Consider the following 17,354-nt stretch of genomic DNA (forward strand, 5'->3'; position numbering starts at 1 on the left):
GACCATCATGTGGATACTTCATTCCTCCTTAGAATAAGGAACAAAATACCCATGAAAGGATATAAGTACAGAGAAAAAATTTAGAGCTAAGATGAAAGGATGGACTAGATAGAGAATACCCCATCTGGGGATACATCCCATCATGAGCCACCAAACCCATATACTAATGCACATCCCAGCAATATTCTGCTGAAGTGACCCTGATATAGCTGCCCTTTGTGAGGCTATGCCAGTTCCTGGAAAACATATATTCTTTTTGTTTTGTATTGTATTGTTTTGTTTTGTTTTTCGAGACAGGGTTTCTCTGTATAGCCCTTGCTGTCCTGGAACTCACTTTGTAGACCAGGCTGGCCTCGAACTCAGAAATCTGCCTGCCTTTACTCCCAAGTGCTGGGATTAAAGGTGTGTGCCACCACGCCCAGCTGAAAAGATATATTCTTAATTTTCATTATCTGCTTTTAGTTTTCAATCTTTCTCAAGAGCTACTTAATTTGATTGAAATATACTTTCCATGATGTACATTCCTTTTTAAAAAAATAAATAAGTTTTGTTAAAGTTCTCAGATATTCTCCTCTCATCTTTCATGAATAAATATGAAATTCATAAATAATAAGTACTAAAGTATATTCATAAGGATTTTACATAGGTTAGCCTTTTCAACTTTTGTGGAAGGTGTGGGGCATCCCAGAGGAGCAATAGGAAATAATCTTTTACTCTAGGGGAAGTCATATTCCTTAGTATCAATCACTGTTGTGTTGCCTATGTTCAAGGAAATCATTTTTCATGCATGCTCAGTTAGGCAAATTAAATTAACATTAGCTAGGAGTAGAAAAAAGACATTAAAAATAGGGACTTGTTGAGGAAAAGAAGGGGTTCATTGTAGAGAAGTAAAGAAAAACTATGAGGGAAAATATGATCAAAGTATAATATTCAGAAATATTTCTGTATGTACTTTACATATAGAAATTTCACTAGTTCTCTTTCAGTTCCACAGCTCATTGTCATAAGGCACATTGCTCGCTCTATATATTGCCATTATTGGTTGTCCGATGTTCTCCATGAACTGAATGCTCTTTTCATTTCAAGAATGTGAGGTTTTCCATACATACTAAATAATCAATACATGTCAGGGTGAAATTTCAGGTTACTAAATTTAACTTTTTACCTTTTGACAACAAACACCTTTCAGTTATTTTCCACTCTAAGATTAAACAGCCTAATATTTGTTATAGTGTCATTGAATTTTAAATTTTGCCAAAATAATCAGCTACTTAACTATTATTATTTTCTGGATCCATAAAACCCTTTTTTCATGAAGTAAATGATAATATTTCCCCTAATTCTCACTTATAGATGAGGAAATGGGAGACAAAAATGTAAGAATTATTGAAGGTTACAAATCTGAATTATTTTGTACTTAATGTTTCTTGAGATTTTTGTTTTAGATTAATATAAAACCTTTCAGACAAGCAAGGAATTATTACTTCATGTATTATTGAAAGAACAAAAAATATTTTTAACTCAGACAACCTTGATTCTATTTGACATTTTAACTGTCTTATCTTTATCCCATGTAATGAATGGATTAGGTAATTACTTTACTCTGGAGATTTTGTTACATGGCCTGATATTAAAATTTGGGGAAACCAATTTGGCTGGTAAATTAGGAAAAGAAGTTAGATGGAATAGCCCAGGGAAAATGGAAAATAGGATTTCTTTTATGTTAAGACATGGGTTACAAAATTAAACATCTTCATTTTTAAGTTTTGAGAATGATGACATTCATATTATACACCTAACTACTTTCCATACTGATTCATTGTAGGGTATCCTATTTTTCTTTATTGTTACTTAATATAGCATTTCCGTTCCTATAATATTATTAATAAAGAGGATGAGATTTCAGAGTTCATTTCAGCCATTATTTTATAGTATCCTATGTCTTGAGTAGAGATAAGATGAAGTCTACATGCTGAATACTTCCGTCTGTGCAAATGCATATTATAGAAAAAAAGATGCCTACTTTGTTGTGGCACTGTGCACAGAGCTAGCATGTATCAAGCAACAATAAGCATATGAGGGGTGTTGAATGAAGAATTCTATAATAAATAGAAGTGAAAACAAGAAGTTAAGATTATTTGGTCATGTTTTATAATATCTGAAAATGAATGTTAGTAGCAATGCTTGCCCCCCCCCCCAACTTGGAATAACTGTACTGTATTCTTGTGTTCCACTTATTGAAAGAAGAGAACCAAACCACGAGTGGTTGGGTGATCTCCATATTTTACCAAGGCATACATATAGATACATGAACATATATGCATACACACACATGCACACATAATCACATCATCATCATCATCATCATCATCATCATCATAACAATAATAAATGTAAAATATTTCAATATTCTAAAATCAGAATCTTTTTGTTTTGTTTTGTTTTATAGAGACAGTGTTTCTCTGTGTAGCCCTGGCTGTCCTGGAACTCACTCTGTAGACCAGGATGGCCTCGATCTCAGAAATCTGCCTGCCTCTGCCTCCCAAGTGCTGGGATTAAAGGCATACGCCACCACTGCCCAGCTAAACAAGAATCTAATAATAGACATTGTGTACTTTCAAAGTATGAATATTTTTAGATTATGTACCAATCTCTAGCCTTACCTCAATTTTTGTTACTTTCTAGGAAAAAAGAGATGAACATAGGTAATTAAAACTTAACTGTGTGCTACTGTGATTGTGACTTTTTTATAATACAATATGTAAGGACAAGCAGCACAAATTTGATAATTTTCATAATATATTGAAGTTAAGACAAATTAACCTTTCATTTTTACCTGACTGAAATCTGTAATCAGAATATCTGCAGTAAAAAGTCTTTTTATGTTCATTTATTATATTTGATATTTTTACCCTAAAAGATATAACAGGCTAAGTATTATTATTCCATGATGACTATTTATTGTCCTAATAACCCTCCTCTATTTTCTCAGTAAAGGTTTTCAAAGATTTAGCTCTCTTTAAGACAAATTATTAAAAAGAATGTTCACAATATTTCAGAAAATATTGAGTGCATTTGTATCCTAAATTAATAAAAAAATCAAAGATTTTCATTTGAAAAGAATTCTGATTAAAATTCCTACAGAGTGAATTTGCTAAAATTATTCCTTATATGATAATCATAAGATAATATAACTAATTGAATTAACCAAAAGTATACTAAAACCCCAGTGTTTAAATGCATAAATATCCAATAACTTGTCTAAAGTTCATGTAAAATTTAATTGAAAGTATTGAATAGTTAGGCATCTTTAAAGAACAGCTTGCCTAATTAATTTATAAAGGTGAATACTATATAAATATTTACTGTTTATTTAAGACATTGATTGTTCAGAACACATTTGTGAATTAAAATTATTTCTAAAATATGGAGCTCTGGGAAGTAAGCCAAGGTCATGGGTTTGATGCAAACTATGCAGGCTAATAATAAGAACTCTTATATTACATGAACTGAATTATTCAGCTGTAATCAATAGTGTCTAACTTTTTAAAGTTCATCAAACATCTACAATGTACTATTATGTGCAAAAGCTGTGTTTTCTTCCAGAATAATTGCTACATATTTTCATGACCTGGTTATAGCATTCCTAATTGTTGAGTTATATTCTCAGATAATATTGATAATTAGCTTGCTGTGAAAGAGAAGGTAGATTTGAAGTCTTTATAAAATAAGAAAATATTTAAGCACAGCTTAGATGAGAGTTAGATGACATATAAATTTTACAAATTTATTGCATTTATTTTATATTTATATTTATTAAATGCATTTGTTTCTCTTTTTCTCCTCACAATGTATTCTCTATTGGTTAGAATTCACTTTATCATTGAAGATAAATGACAATCTTTGCCCTGAACTGTGAGATATAAAGAGATTAGGCTTCCAAAAACATGGATCATTTGATTCACTTATTAATTGCTGTTGGGTCTTGATAATACATAAACATCTTAGACAATAATAAATATTTCCACACATTTAAAGGAGTGAGTCATTATAAACAGAAAATTGACAAGATAGAGTTAGTGTAAGACACAGGACCACTTTACATAATCTTCTGCTTCATTATAATGTTTCAATAAAAGAATGCAAATGGTTTTAACAACTGTCACTTAAAGATGTTTTAAAAACTCAGATTGACTTGTGTGAAATCATTAGATAAGAAAATGTAATCGACATTTATTACTGCCAAAAACTTTAATGGAAAATACTACTTCAGTGTTGTATACTGCCTATATTCTCTTAGTTTTTTCAAAACACTGAAGTTTTGATTCCATAAAAAGATAAAAATATATATTTTTTAAATTTCTTGGGTTTGAATTCAAACTATATTGCTTCATAAAAGGATAAAGGAAATAACATTTCTTGAACAACTAAATTGTACCTGGTAATGGTTCAAACTATTCCTATGGGAATCCATAAAGAATGGATGAACATATTAAAAAATGCTATTCACAATGCATCTATGATTTCAAACACATGTCCCAATTCATTCTTTTTCATTTTTCTAAAAGTATTTATTAAATCTCTTCTATCTGTCAAAAATCTGTTCTGGACTCAGGAAAAGTGAAAAGAATATGCTATTTTGTAGCTTTACAATATAGCAGAAGAATTGCAGACAGAATGGAAACAAAGTCAGATGTTCGCAAATGCTATGCAGAAATCATAAGAGATGTACTATATTAACAAGTAGCAGGAAGGCATCTGAAGATGTCATGGTGAGTGAAGGACTCTGTGTGTGACTAGTTTTTAATACATACTTCTTCATTAATATCTTTCTGACAAACTACCTTTATTTTTCTTTTTTTTTTTTTTAGGTCTGTGTCACCACTCGTACTATTCATATTTCACACTTATACTTTGCATAATTGAGAAATTCTATTTTTTGAACTTCTTTTCCAAGTTTTTTCCCACAGCCTTAAGGGCTTTCTTGAAAGTCACAGTGTTTATTATTATGCTTGAGGACATTAGATACCCCCTTACCTCCTTGACTCCTACTATTTCTACTTATCGCATAGTACTTAACATTGGCAGGGAGAATATTCCCAGATAACTATGGCAGGGAAAATATTTCCTGAAGGAGGAACACAAAGTAAATTATGTACATGATTATACAAACAAGCCTTAGGCATAGCAACCATCAGTACACATGGAGGCCCATAGAGTAGTAGGCTAGCTCTACTCCAAGGTCAGAAACTATGTCACGACATCCTTTCCAACTGGCCACACAAGAATTTGCATATGTGTGCCTGTATGCCTGAGTGTGTATCAGTGTAGATAAGATATAAATGCTATATTTCTTGAGGAGCTGTCTGCCTCAGATGAAATTTTATCTGTGAATTAATGAAGTTATACAAAGTGGATAGATCAGTATAAATAACAAATCTTAAATAATGGAAAAATTAGGAGAAGAAATAAGAATTGAAAGAGTTGACAGGAATAATCCAAATATTTACCAAATTTAAAAAAGTATCAATTAGTGTAGAACATTTTGTTTAGGGAACTAAAGAGTTTTACTTAGTTATGAATAATTCCTTTTTAAGATTTTATGTAACAGTGCATACATGGCATACCTTTATTCCATGACCATGGACATATTTATTTTTAGTCGAATTACAAAATGACTTCAGAATCATTATGATCATGTCACTTTTCTTCTTTAGTTTAAATGCATTTTGAAGAAGTCTCAGCTTTAGAAAATACATTCTGCTAGAAATGCAAAAGATAACATACAGAAATTTTAATAATGGAATTATATGTACTACCTTGTAACTATTTACATGTTCTTTAGACACATTAAAAATGCAGTTGTCATCACACCCCTTTAACTAAGTAAGTATTGAAAACCCTTCGTTTAGATAAAGAATGCAGTTCTTTTTCATTTCAGTTAGTACATCTTTCTAATGGGAATAGTAAGGATAAATCCAGAAAGAAACCAACTCTAACAACAAAGCAAAATAATAAACCACATTTGGATGTTCCTATATAGTAGGATAAATTAAAAAATAATAAGGAAAGCCAGTACTATAGGAAGATGATAAAAATTGTTGGTCTGGCATAAACAGAAGAAAGAAATCTATCTAAGGTAATAAACATATCACCAGGTGTCTTTAACTCTCTGAGAGACAAATAATAATAGGTATTCAAACACAATATTCATCAATATTTGACAAGAATAGATTTCAAACAAAAGCAAACACAGTATTACATTAGTTTCTGTAAAAGTATATTTTATTTGCCTGATGCAAATGCCATGTTGGAGGCTTACTTCTGAATGTGTTCTCCCTTTCTAGTTCTTTCTGAACTCTGGCCAGCGGGCTTAAACTCCTTTCCAAGATGACTGGTTCATTATAACTTCTTTCTCACTGAATTGCTTTGCTTATTTGTAAAATAATTCTAGCTTTCTGTTCTAATCTTTTGGATCCTCAATTTTCATTTCCTTCTGTCTTCTTCTGTGTCTAGCTTGTTCTCACTGCAACTTCTCTCTCTAAAACTGTCTCTAAAAACTGCCTATGAAGTCCATGAACTGAACTGCTATAAACTCTACTCCACAGTACTGCCTCTCAATTCACTGATTAAACTGAACTGACTCTCTGTACTGTTCCCAAACAACTTCCCTTACCTGTCCTCTTGAAAGTTGGGAGTATCCTGTTTTTGACTCCTTCTGTCTAATCTTTTACTGATTTATCACTTCTTCTGCTCCTCAATGACTTGTCACTTTTAAAATGGTTGCTCCCTTCTATAAACTAGTCTTGCCTACATTGTTTGGGACTAAAGGTTGTATGAAGATTGTATTTATATTACAGATATAGCTTCCAAATCAAGTATTGTTCTAGATGATGGAATTCAGAAAAGGGAAAAATGTGCTAGCGTGTTATGTGTCACAAAAATAAAATCTCTGGGAATAGTCTCAAAGAACTTATCAAAAAATGAGGTTTACTTGGCTTATACATCTAGAAGTTAAAAGTCAAATATAGGGATACCACTCCCTGAAAGATTTCTGTGAAAGTTTGGTGTCTACATACCAAGTGAGAAATAAATGAAATGTCTGGTAATGATATCATGAAGCAATCAATATCCATGGTGCATAAGAATACCAAGGATCTCTCCAATATAAAATTGTCTAAATAGCATAACCTTTTGGACCAAGCATTCAATGAATGCAATCTTAGGGAGATGTTTATCTGTTAAGCAATAATAACAAATGCTAGGTTTTTTTTTTTTTTTTTTGCACATAGGGGAGACAAATAAAACTGATGGCTGAGGTCATTAAATTTTCCAAAATGGATGGTAGACTACAGAGAAAATTAAGTGAAATTTCAGATCTTATAATAAAGCTGGGAAAGGTACTATAAAATGTTGCAGAAGATGATAACAAATTTATCCTTCCGAGTTGGATTGTACAAGTCTAACACAACCAAAAAAATACAGGAGTTGAAATAAAAAGATCTTTAAAGTGTGTGTCTCACAATCTCAGTCAAAAGAAAGTCATAACCAAAGTACTGACTAATAGTGATTATGTTGGGAGAGGACAAATGTGTGAATTCATAAATAGTCTTGCTTTTATTAAAATTATGGAACATTTTTTTCTCAAATATAATAAAGCACCTTGACAGGCTTTCCTGTATTAAACTGTGTTTGTTGAGAAATGTCTATTTGTAATTCAGGATGTTAGAAATATTTACTGTAGTGGTAATACTTCTGTAATTTAATGTTACAAGTTATGAACGTTTCAGTTCCATTGTTATATGCAATAAAACATTGCATAGCTCTTTAATGGCAATTTGCATCACAACGGAAAGAATATAAATGTGCTTACTGGTTTGCAAATTATTTTTGTAGGTAGTCACCCTCTTTTCCATTTTGGAATAAAGCTTGAAAACTAAAACTGAAGCTTTTATGTCCTAAGTGACCTTGATGTGTTACCTGGTTATAATTATACTGAATAATCGATGGAAACGGAAAACATCAGACACTAACATACAATTTTGTATATTACATAATCTTGAATAGTCCATGTTTTTTTCTACCTATGGTTTCTGAAAATACTATTGCTACCAAGTTTCACGAAGACTGAATGATATTTAGGGCATATTATTTTTTGTTTTTGATCATGTGGTGGTTTGAAATGGCTTGAGGTCTTATGCTTAAGCTCCATCCACTATGGAAGAAAGATCCTCCTAGATGACAGAAAAAGACAATCTTTTCCTGGCTTCCCTCAGACCAAGATGTATATCTCTCAAACCCTTCAACACCATGTCTGGATCCCTACTTTTATGCTTTTGGTCATGATGATAATAGACTGAAACTCTGAAAATGTAAGCCAGCCCCAATCAAATATTCCCTTTTATATGAGCTACCCTGCTCAAGGTGTCTCTTCATAGTAATGGGAACCATAAATGAGACAGAAGTTGGTACCAAGTACTAGGATATTGCTATGAATGGCTTGACCATGCTTTTGTTTGAAGGAATGTGGATTGTCAATATTTGGAAAGCAGTTAAATGCTTTAAGTGGGGATTAATGGTCCATCCTAATAATAGTGTCAAAGACATTGGTGCTGAGGGTGATTTTAGCTATAGGGACCTGGCTCAAGAGGTTTCAGAGGAGAAGACTGTTAGTATATGACCTAGAGATTGCTTTTGTGATATTTTGGTAAAGAATGTGGCTATTTTTCACTCTTCTCTTAAGAGTCATTCTAAGGCTAATGTAAAAAGATTTAGGTTAATTATATTAGCAAAGGAAATATCAAAACAGCCTTGTATAAATCATGTGTGTGTTTTATAAAGTTCACTCTTATGTAGAACATTTTAATGAAAAGGAGCAAACTGAGGAAGGACAAATACAAAATGTGTGGATCAAATATTAAAGTGGAAGTGGCAAGGTGTTGAATCCTCTGTGGAAGGAGTCCTGGTGACCTCAGGACAAGATCCCACCAAGCTAAGTTTGTTGTTTATGTGTTTATAGTTGAAACAGGTGTAGTTGTCTCTGCATTATCATGACAAGATTGTTTGCTTATCTGTTTGTTTTAATTTGGACATAAGGAGATATGATTGTGTGTTAAATTGAAAAGGGATGGATTGTGAAGGTAATTCTCAAATGTCAACTTGACTACATCTGGAATGAACTACAATACAGAAATGGAAGGCACATCTGTAATCCATATCATGAGGCTGGAAGACCCAGCCTCCTTAAAGAATTGTGACCATGAAAATCTTAGATCCTGGCATGGTGCTACACATCTCTAATCATAACACTCAGGGGACAGAAGCATGCAGAACTTTGAGTTCAAGCTCAGTTTACAGAGCAAGATCTAGGACAGTCAAGCCTAGGCAGCGAAAGATATAAAACATCATGGAGCCATGTTCCAGGCCCAGCAAGCAGCAGGACATGACAGCTGCAGTCACAGAGATCTAAATTTATAGTCAAGAATAGAAGGGGTTACAGAGATGATGTTGATTAGCTGAGCTAAGAAATTAGCAGTGATTAAGAAGAGACCAGTATCACTGAATTGAAATCTGGGAAGTGTTTTTTGAAACTACAAAGAAGCTATGTTCTAGAGATAGCCAAGGCTGTACCTCATACTGCAGCTGGACTTGGTAATGTGTAAAAAACCACCTAGCTGGTACTGGTTTTGAGGGCATAAAAGGGTAATGGACAACAACTGAGGCTTGTAATTGTGAAAAATAAGAAAAGGCAAAGTAGCCCGAGTTGCAGTTGAAGTCCCAGAACTGAAGGGATCATCCATAAAATGTGAGGTCTGGAACAATAGAGAGATCCTTTGAGAACCTATTTGTAAAGCTATTTACAGTGGAAGAACCCAGTATACTGGAAATGCCAGTACCATGGGATGTTCACCAAGAACAGCAGCACCAATGCCCCTCATCCAGTGAAGGAACCAGAGCCTGGAGTGCTCTAGAGCGTAGAACTGGAAAAGAGATGAAGCCCATTGGAGGATATCATGTGTGGATCACAGACATTGAAGTTGGGAAGACAAAGCTGTGAATATGAAGTTTCCTTGTGGACACCAAGATTTTAGAGATTCCAGAGGATAACTGTCGAGGGAAGCTGCTAACTAGAAATGGAACCAGCCCAAACGAAATAACTGTGTTGCAAGGCAGCAAAGCTGAAAGGAGTTGGACACCAGACAAGGAGATGCAGAGTTTAGATTTTGACCAAATGATTTTTGGTCTTGCTTTGGTCAGTATTTCCTCCTTATCATGTTTTGGAATGTAATCTGCTTTTGTATTTTAAACAGTTAAGAGATCATGTGACTTTCAGAAGAGGCTTTGGAATTTGGACTTTTAACATTGTTGAGATTTCTATAGACTGTGGGGACTTTTGAAGTGGGTTAAATATATTTTGCATTTTTCTATATCTAGATATGGCTGACATGGCCTCATGGGTTTGAACAGGCCCTTGGGAATCAGGTAGTGGAAAATGGTGGTTTCAAAAATGCTTGTTCTATGGGAGTTGGCAGTACTTGGGGGTGTGGCTTTGTGGGAGAAGGCATGGACTTTTTGGAGGAAGCTGGCCTTTGATGTCCTATGCTTAAACTCTGGTCAGTATGAAAAATCATCCCTTCCTAACTCTTTTTGCTGAAGGATGTGGTTAACAGGTTCTCACTGAAAACTTGACTAACAGTTATACTAAAGTAAAATCTATGACTTGCAAATTTGGGGTACATAAGTTTTCTTTCATTTAAAAAAATATATTTAATTTCTCTCTTACCAACACCATATCAGTTTGAAAAGTATTATTTAACAAATAAATTTGTTCACTCATGTGACATTTGCTAGCACTAAATTACAAAATGTTAAGCTGAAAAGCAACAGTAAACCTTTGACAATTTCTTAATTTTTAGCAGGTATGTGATGCATTATTATCATTTGTTCAAACATGTAATGGCAGTATGTGTTTCTTCTTGTCAGACACACAGTTTTTCTCTGTATACTTTCTGTCTTGTAAGCAAGAGGACATGGTTTTATATAGCTTCTTTATATTCCTTTTATCTAAGTTCATCCTTAACACCCTCTTGCACATTTATCCCCATAATAGTTCTACCTCACTCCCTGCTTAAACTTTATCATTCACAGTAGCTAGTGTCCTCCATTTTTCCTTTTCTGTATTGTATTTTCCATCCTGTGTTAATGTAGACCTCAAATGTTCCCTTTTCAGTCCATTAGCTTATTTTACAGGTATACCATCTTAAATAAGAAAAAAAAAAAAGAGGATCAAAATTTTAATCATTGTGAAAAGAAAGAAAACATGCTATGTTTGTTCTCAGGGGCCAGGATTATACCAGTTACAATGAATTATCCTTAATTGCATAGACATGGGCTATTTCTACTATATTTATAAAACTGCTTATGAGAGCATCTCAGAGATAGAAATATATAAAAGGTTGCTCTCTACCAAGATTTGGGAGCTGAGTTATATTTTCTGGACTCATATGATTTTAAGAGAGAGGTAACTCACTTGAATTATGTTCTGAGTTTTACAGGAAATGTCATGAGTCATGTACTACCTACACATACAAACTTAATTAATTAGTAAACAAATGTTAAAATAAAAGGAAATCATGATTGGAGTTGCTCATTGAGTAATAGTAATACTAAGAATGACTGTCCTGTGTTTAGGAATACAGGTGTAGAAAATAAAAGGCTCTAGTATTGTTTATGTATAGACCTCTATGGCAGACTCTTTTCACTGTACTGAAATAGTTTTTCTACTATTTGTTATTTTATATTTCCATTTAGGGAGACTATAAGACATATGGGAGAGTCATATGAAGAAACAGCAAACTTGTATATTTACATCTATTCACTGATTTTCTAACTTGTTTATTAATGGGAACAGTGGGGAACCTGACTATTACTTTTAAATGTCATTTTTGTCCACCCAATATTCAGGCATACTGCTGAATAAGTGTGCCCTTTCTAGCTCTTTTTGAACTCTAGATGGCTGGTGCAAGTTAGCTGTTCTGACTCAGTTGAGAGAACAATGAGATGGGTCCAGTCAGTGATTTGGGAACCAGTGCAATGGAGTGGAGGTAGTTCAGTTTATGGAATTCAGAGGCACTTATTACAAAGCAGTTCTACAAAGATGGGTTGCAAAGAAAACAAGCTAGACACAGAAGAAGACAGAGTGAGATGGACTCAAAAGATTAAAACAGATTGCTAGAGTTAGTTAGAGTCAAACCTAAGCAATTCAGTCACAAGCTGAGAAAAGTCAATTTGAATCAGTCAGGTTCGAGAGGAGTTTGAGCCAGAATAACTGAGCTGAGCCTGTGAGTCAGAATTCAGAAAGAGCTAAAACTGGTGCTGTTATTCAGCTGTAAGTCTCAGAGGTGAAAACATTCTAGGCCTATGATAGAAGATGGAAAAGTACCTGTACAACAAGAAAAATTATTCATGACAGTACAAAGAGTTGAGAGACAAAAGACAGAAAAAGGTGGAGAAGAGGAAGTACTTAACTGTAAACATATGGTTACCTAATGAAACTGATGATCACATTAGACAACCCATTTAAACTATAGCACCAACTCTTAATAAAATTGAGGAAAAGTGACCACTGCACTAGCTTTCCTAGTTACCTGGGAACAAATACCAGAAAATGCTGAAAATTTACAAAATGAACAGGTAGTCTGGAATCCTATTTAAAACTATTAAAATCCATGAATTAAAAAGTTTTAATGAATCAATAACAACACAGAATTAACTCACTCTATCCAAGACATGTGTAAAATACCTGGGCTACCCCAAACAGGACTATTCCAAGATTGGAAAGATTAAACAGCACCTGTACTGGAAAGCTGTTTCTCAATTACAATTGCTGACATCTTGATGAGAAGCTGCAAATATGGACAATTGTAACAGGTCTAAAGGTATTAATATTATGAAAGGGCAATTGTTAGCTGACAGTCAATTTGCTGATTTGTGATAGCAAATGCAATTTGTTAACTCTATTATTGTACAATGTACATTAGTAGCTATAAGAGACTGGCATAATGTGGAAGAAGAAGGAAAACATTCTATGTCATTCACAAAGGTCATCCAACGTCCCAGAAAAATATTTATTGATATCTTACATAGATTAATGCTTACTATAAAAAGGTACTAATTGAAACTTTTGCTTCTGAAAATGGAAATGCAAAATGTAACAAAAGTTCTTAGACCTTTATTAGATGAATCAGTACCCGCGGATGAATGTATTCGAACTACTTGTGATATTGGCTTTAATGAAAATGTAGTTGGACAAGCAATGCATAATAATCCTCAGTGTCAAAATGTGTGTTGTTTTATGAAAGACAATGTTACATGCAAGACTTTCCAGGATTTGTAGAGGGTGTGGTAAGGTGAAGCATTGGACTAATGAATACAAGAGATATTGGAGGTAATATCTTTTTTATTAGATAATTTCTTTATTTACATTTCAAATGCTATCCCAAAAGTTCCCTCCCCCCTCCCCCACCCCTGCTCTCCTACCCATCCACTCCCACTTCTTGGCCCTGGCATTCCCCTGTACTGGGGCATATATAGTTTGCAAGACTATGAGGCCTCTCTTCTCAATGATGGCCGATTAGGCCATCTTCTGCTACATATGCAGCTAGAAACATGAGCTCTGGGGGGTACTGGTTAGTTCATATTGTAGTTACACCTATAGGGTTGCAATATCTTAATGAGGGTAAACTCCCTATGAGCTAATCTTTTAAATATGGGAAAGTCCTGGTGGTGGGGGGTGGGGGGGCAGGCAGTAGCTCATACCCTGGCAATAAACAATACCAGCCAGGCATTTCCAGTCAGGAATGGAATAGCTCATCCAAACTGGGTATCCAGTATCTAATGCCTGCTTCAGAAGATAATACTGCTCTAGTTAGACACAAGTAGCTCATCAATTAAGGCCAGAATCTTTCCAATAGAAAGACCAAGAAACTCTAGAGATACCTGAAACCAACAGCCTTACCTTCAAAGTAGTTAACTTTCAAACCTGTGTAGGTAGAGCAGTGTCCCTTGAGTAAAGAAAAATTATAGGCACTTGAACAACTGGTACAGAACAACTGGTACAAGAACAGCTGAAAGCTCAATAGACAGAACAGTCTACAAATCCTTAGAATTTCCTGCATTTGACCTTGAAAAAGAATTGGAAGTTGGAGGATGTTGACTTCCTTAAGGGCTGTAAATATCTTGATATGACTTGTGGCTCCATTGCAGACTGGAATCCCCTTACATTCTATATTACAACAAATAGCTTACAATAATTATTAACTTAGAACTCTGCTTCTTTCCTATTCTCCTACAAGCTCAAAATAGGGAAAAATTTCATTTTATAATACTTACTTAAAATAGTGTGAAATAATTCACAAACAGTATCCTCAATACATGATTTACCATTATATGGAAGATATCTTTTGGAATGGTTCTGATGCAAATACATTAAAGAGAATGTTTAAAGAAGCAAAACATAGTTTGAATTTACAAACTGCTAATGAAAATAATGTAGACAGGACATTCTATAAATTCTCTAGGATGTAAATTCAGTCGACAAAATAATCAAAAAAGGTACTGATCTAAAGAGAATGTCCTTAGCCTTACAGAAGCTGTGCAATTTTATGAGGTCCCATTTGTCAATTCTTGATCTTAGAGCATAACCTATTGGTGTTCTGTTCAGGAAAATTTCCCCTGTGCCTATTTTTATCAGCCTGAAGATACCTCATGAAGCTGCAAAAAGTTCCAAAATTGTACCATTAGATGGAAAACAAGCATGCAGTATATAAGCTGTAACACTCTAAATTCAAGCCAAAAATGTTGATAAGCATGTATAAACCTAAAATAATCATCTGTTTCTATATTATCTGGTCAAGTGTCCTAACGATCTCTCCTCAGATTTATTGAAATATTTATTATTTTATACATCATGACATCAGTTTCCCTTGGATCTCAAAACAGCCCAGCATTCCCCATTGAATGTGTACAATTTTCACAGAATTCATGCTTATATCTTTTGTTTCCTCCTTTCTAAATATTCAATGTGTTTATTGATACCTTTAAATTTTATTTCAACAAACATTATAGTGAAAATGAATTATATATAATTAAAAAAAGATATCACATATGACAGAAATAGAAAAATAAATCATATAAAATATTAAAACTACATAGAAGGTAATACATATTAAATTTTGTCTATAAAATGAATTTTTCTTAGTTTTTGAAAAATTATGATTATTAAAGGTCTAGCAGGCTTTTGCACACAGCCATCAGAGTTTTTTTTTTTTTTTTCTATTTTCCCTACCATTTATATTTTAAAAGGAAAATTTAACTGTATGCCAACAAAAACTAATTTAGATTCTTAGAGCTTATAAGTTTGGAGAAAATAAATAACTCTCTTAGTTTGTTTTGTTTTCTCATTTTCATGTAAGTTATTAGTATGAGTTTTCTTTCTTCATCATAGTAATCATTCTATATGGAGAAAACGGGATGCTGAGGAAACCTTAATTTTGAGGGTTAATGTTTAATCACCATTATTACATGCCTCTTCCTCATTAGATCAATAATTCAAAAGGTCTAATGCAGTGTGAAAGCAATTGCATTCATCAACTTGGAAATGTATGGTGGCTATTGTCAGTGGAACCACCCTTAAAAACACTACTGGAGATGCTCATTGAACCAGTGAATACCTATGGGAGATTGGGTCAAACACGTTTAAAAGTGCACAAAATATATGAGTAATTGCTTAACATAAATAAGAAGACCATTCTGACCATTGTATGTAAAGTATAATTCACATGTATAAATCTGTAATATATCTCAGTTTCTAGACAGATATTAATTTATATACAAACTAATTTCTATGCAATTTTGTGCTCATATTGTAATGATATTTTCATTAAATTTTACATAAAGGTCAGATAATAACCCGCGGATCACACTCAATATGAAGAGATTACATATCAAACAAGTTTTCAAATATGCAAAACATATTCCCGAAGACATAAGGTCATTTTTCAGTATCCAATATTTTCAGCAATGTACTGACTTCTTTACCATGATTATATTATAGTGGTATAACCATAAGAAAATTAACGTTTTCTATGAAAATGTTTACTTCAAGAAGAAAAAGTATTAGTAAATTTTTCTGTTTTTCTCCAAATAACAAGTAATCGATTTACTACATTTTTAAGTTGGAAGATCTTTACAGAATTCATAAACTGTAAAGTAATTTAGTTAGAAATGACATTTTGTATGATCATTTAACATTTAGAATTTCAATAATTTATTAAAATAACTTCTAATTTATGCACCTGACATATCTAGTCTTTAGTTAGTTGTCAATGTACCCGTTAAGATAAAATAGATTCATTAATTAATGAATTGTTAATTAAAAACACAAAGGAAGCCCTGACATGCTGTATTAAATGATTAATATTTTAAAAAAGATGACTGTACCAAATACTGTGAAGATTTGACTGGAAGCAGAATTTCCTCCCACTACTGCTGTGAATATAAAATAGATAAACATCTTTGAGAAAGCGTTTTTACAGTATGGGGTTGTCAGATTTTTCACTATTCCTGTAAAGCTTGCAGGAACCAGATGGTGCAGCTACACTACTCATACGCTGCTATTGAACATGAACTAGTAAAGGGAATATTTGTCTAGATGCTGCACATGGATCCTACTCTTGGTAACATATACAATTGCCCAAATCAATTCTTACATAAATTAACAAGTGAATATACATAATACTAGTCTAATAGACTACTAAACTAGTCTATTATTTTCTGAGTTTTATTATCAATATAATTTGGTTTGTTTATGAAAATAATAGTTGAACATTAGAACATTTATGGAAAATAATAGAGGCTAAGACTTCATATTATGCACCCTCCATGATTGTATATAACATTTCTGAAGAGCTTAAAGGCACACTCAATCTGCTGAGCATGGACAGATAAAATGGAACAGCAAAAGGGAATATTCATATTTAGTAGGAATGTGAAGGATTTTACAGAGTAAAATGGTGATCAACACTGCCATTTACAGGTGCAGGAGCCTTATGTACATCAGTGATATACATAAGGCAGTAAATTGAGGAGCACAGGACTTGATTTTCCATGGTTATCAGTTTTGCTGAATGAGCTATCTTGACAACATGTGAAAAACATTTTTTCTAGTAAATGTATTTATGTTTTTCTTAATTTATTCTTTGAAAATTCCACACAGGTAAACAGCTTATTTCAATTATAAACTCTATTCACTTTCCTTCCAACCTCCCCTAGAAGTTAATTCTTTAACACATCAA

The sequence above is a fragment of the Mus pahari genome, chromosome 12, assembly GCF_900095145.1.
Source record: "Mus pahari chromosome 12, PAHARI_EIJ_v1.1, whole genome shotgun sequence".
Classification (NCBI taxonomy): Eukaryota; Metazoa; Chordata; class Mammalia; order Rodentia; family Muridae; genus Mus; species Mus pahari.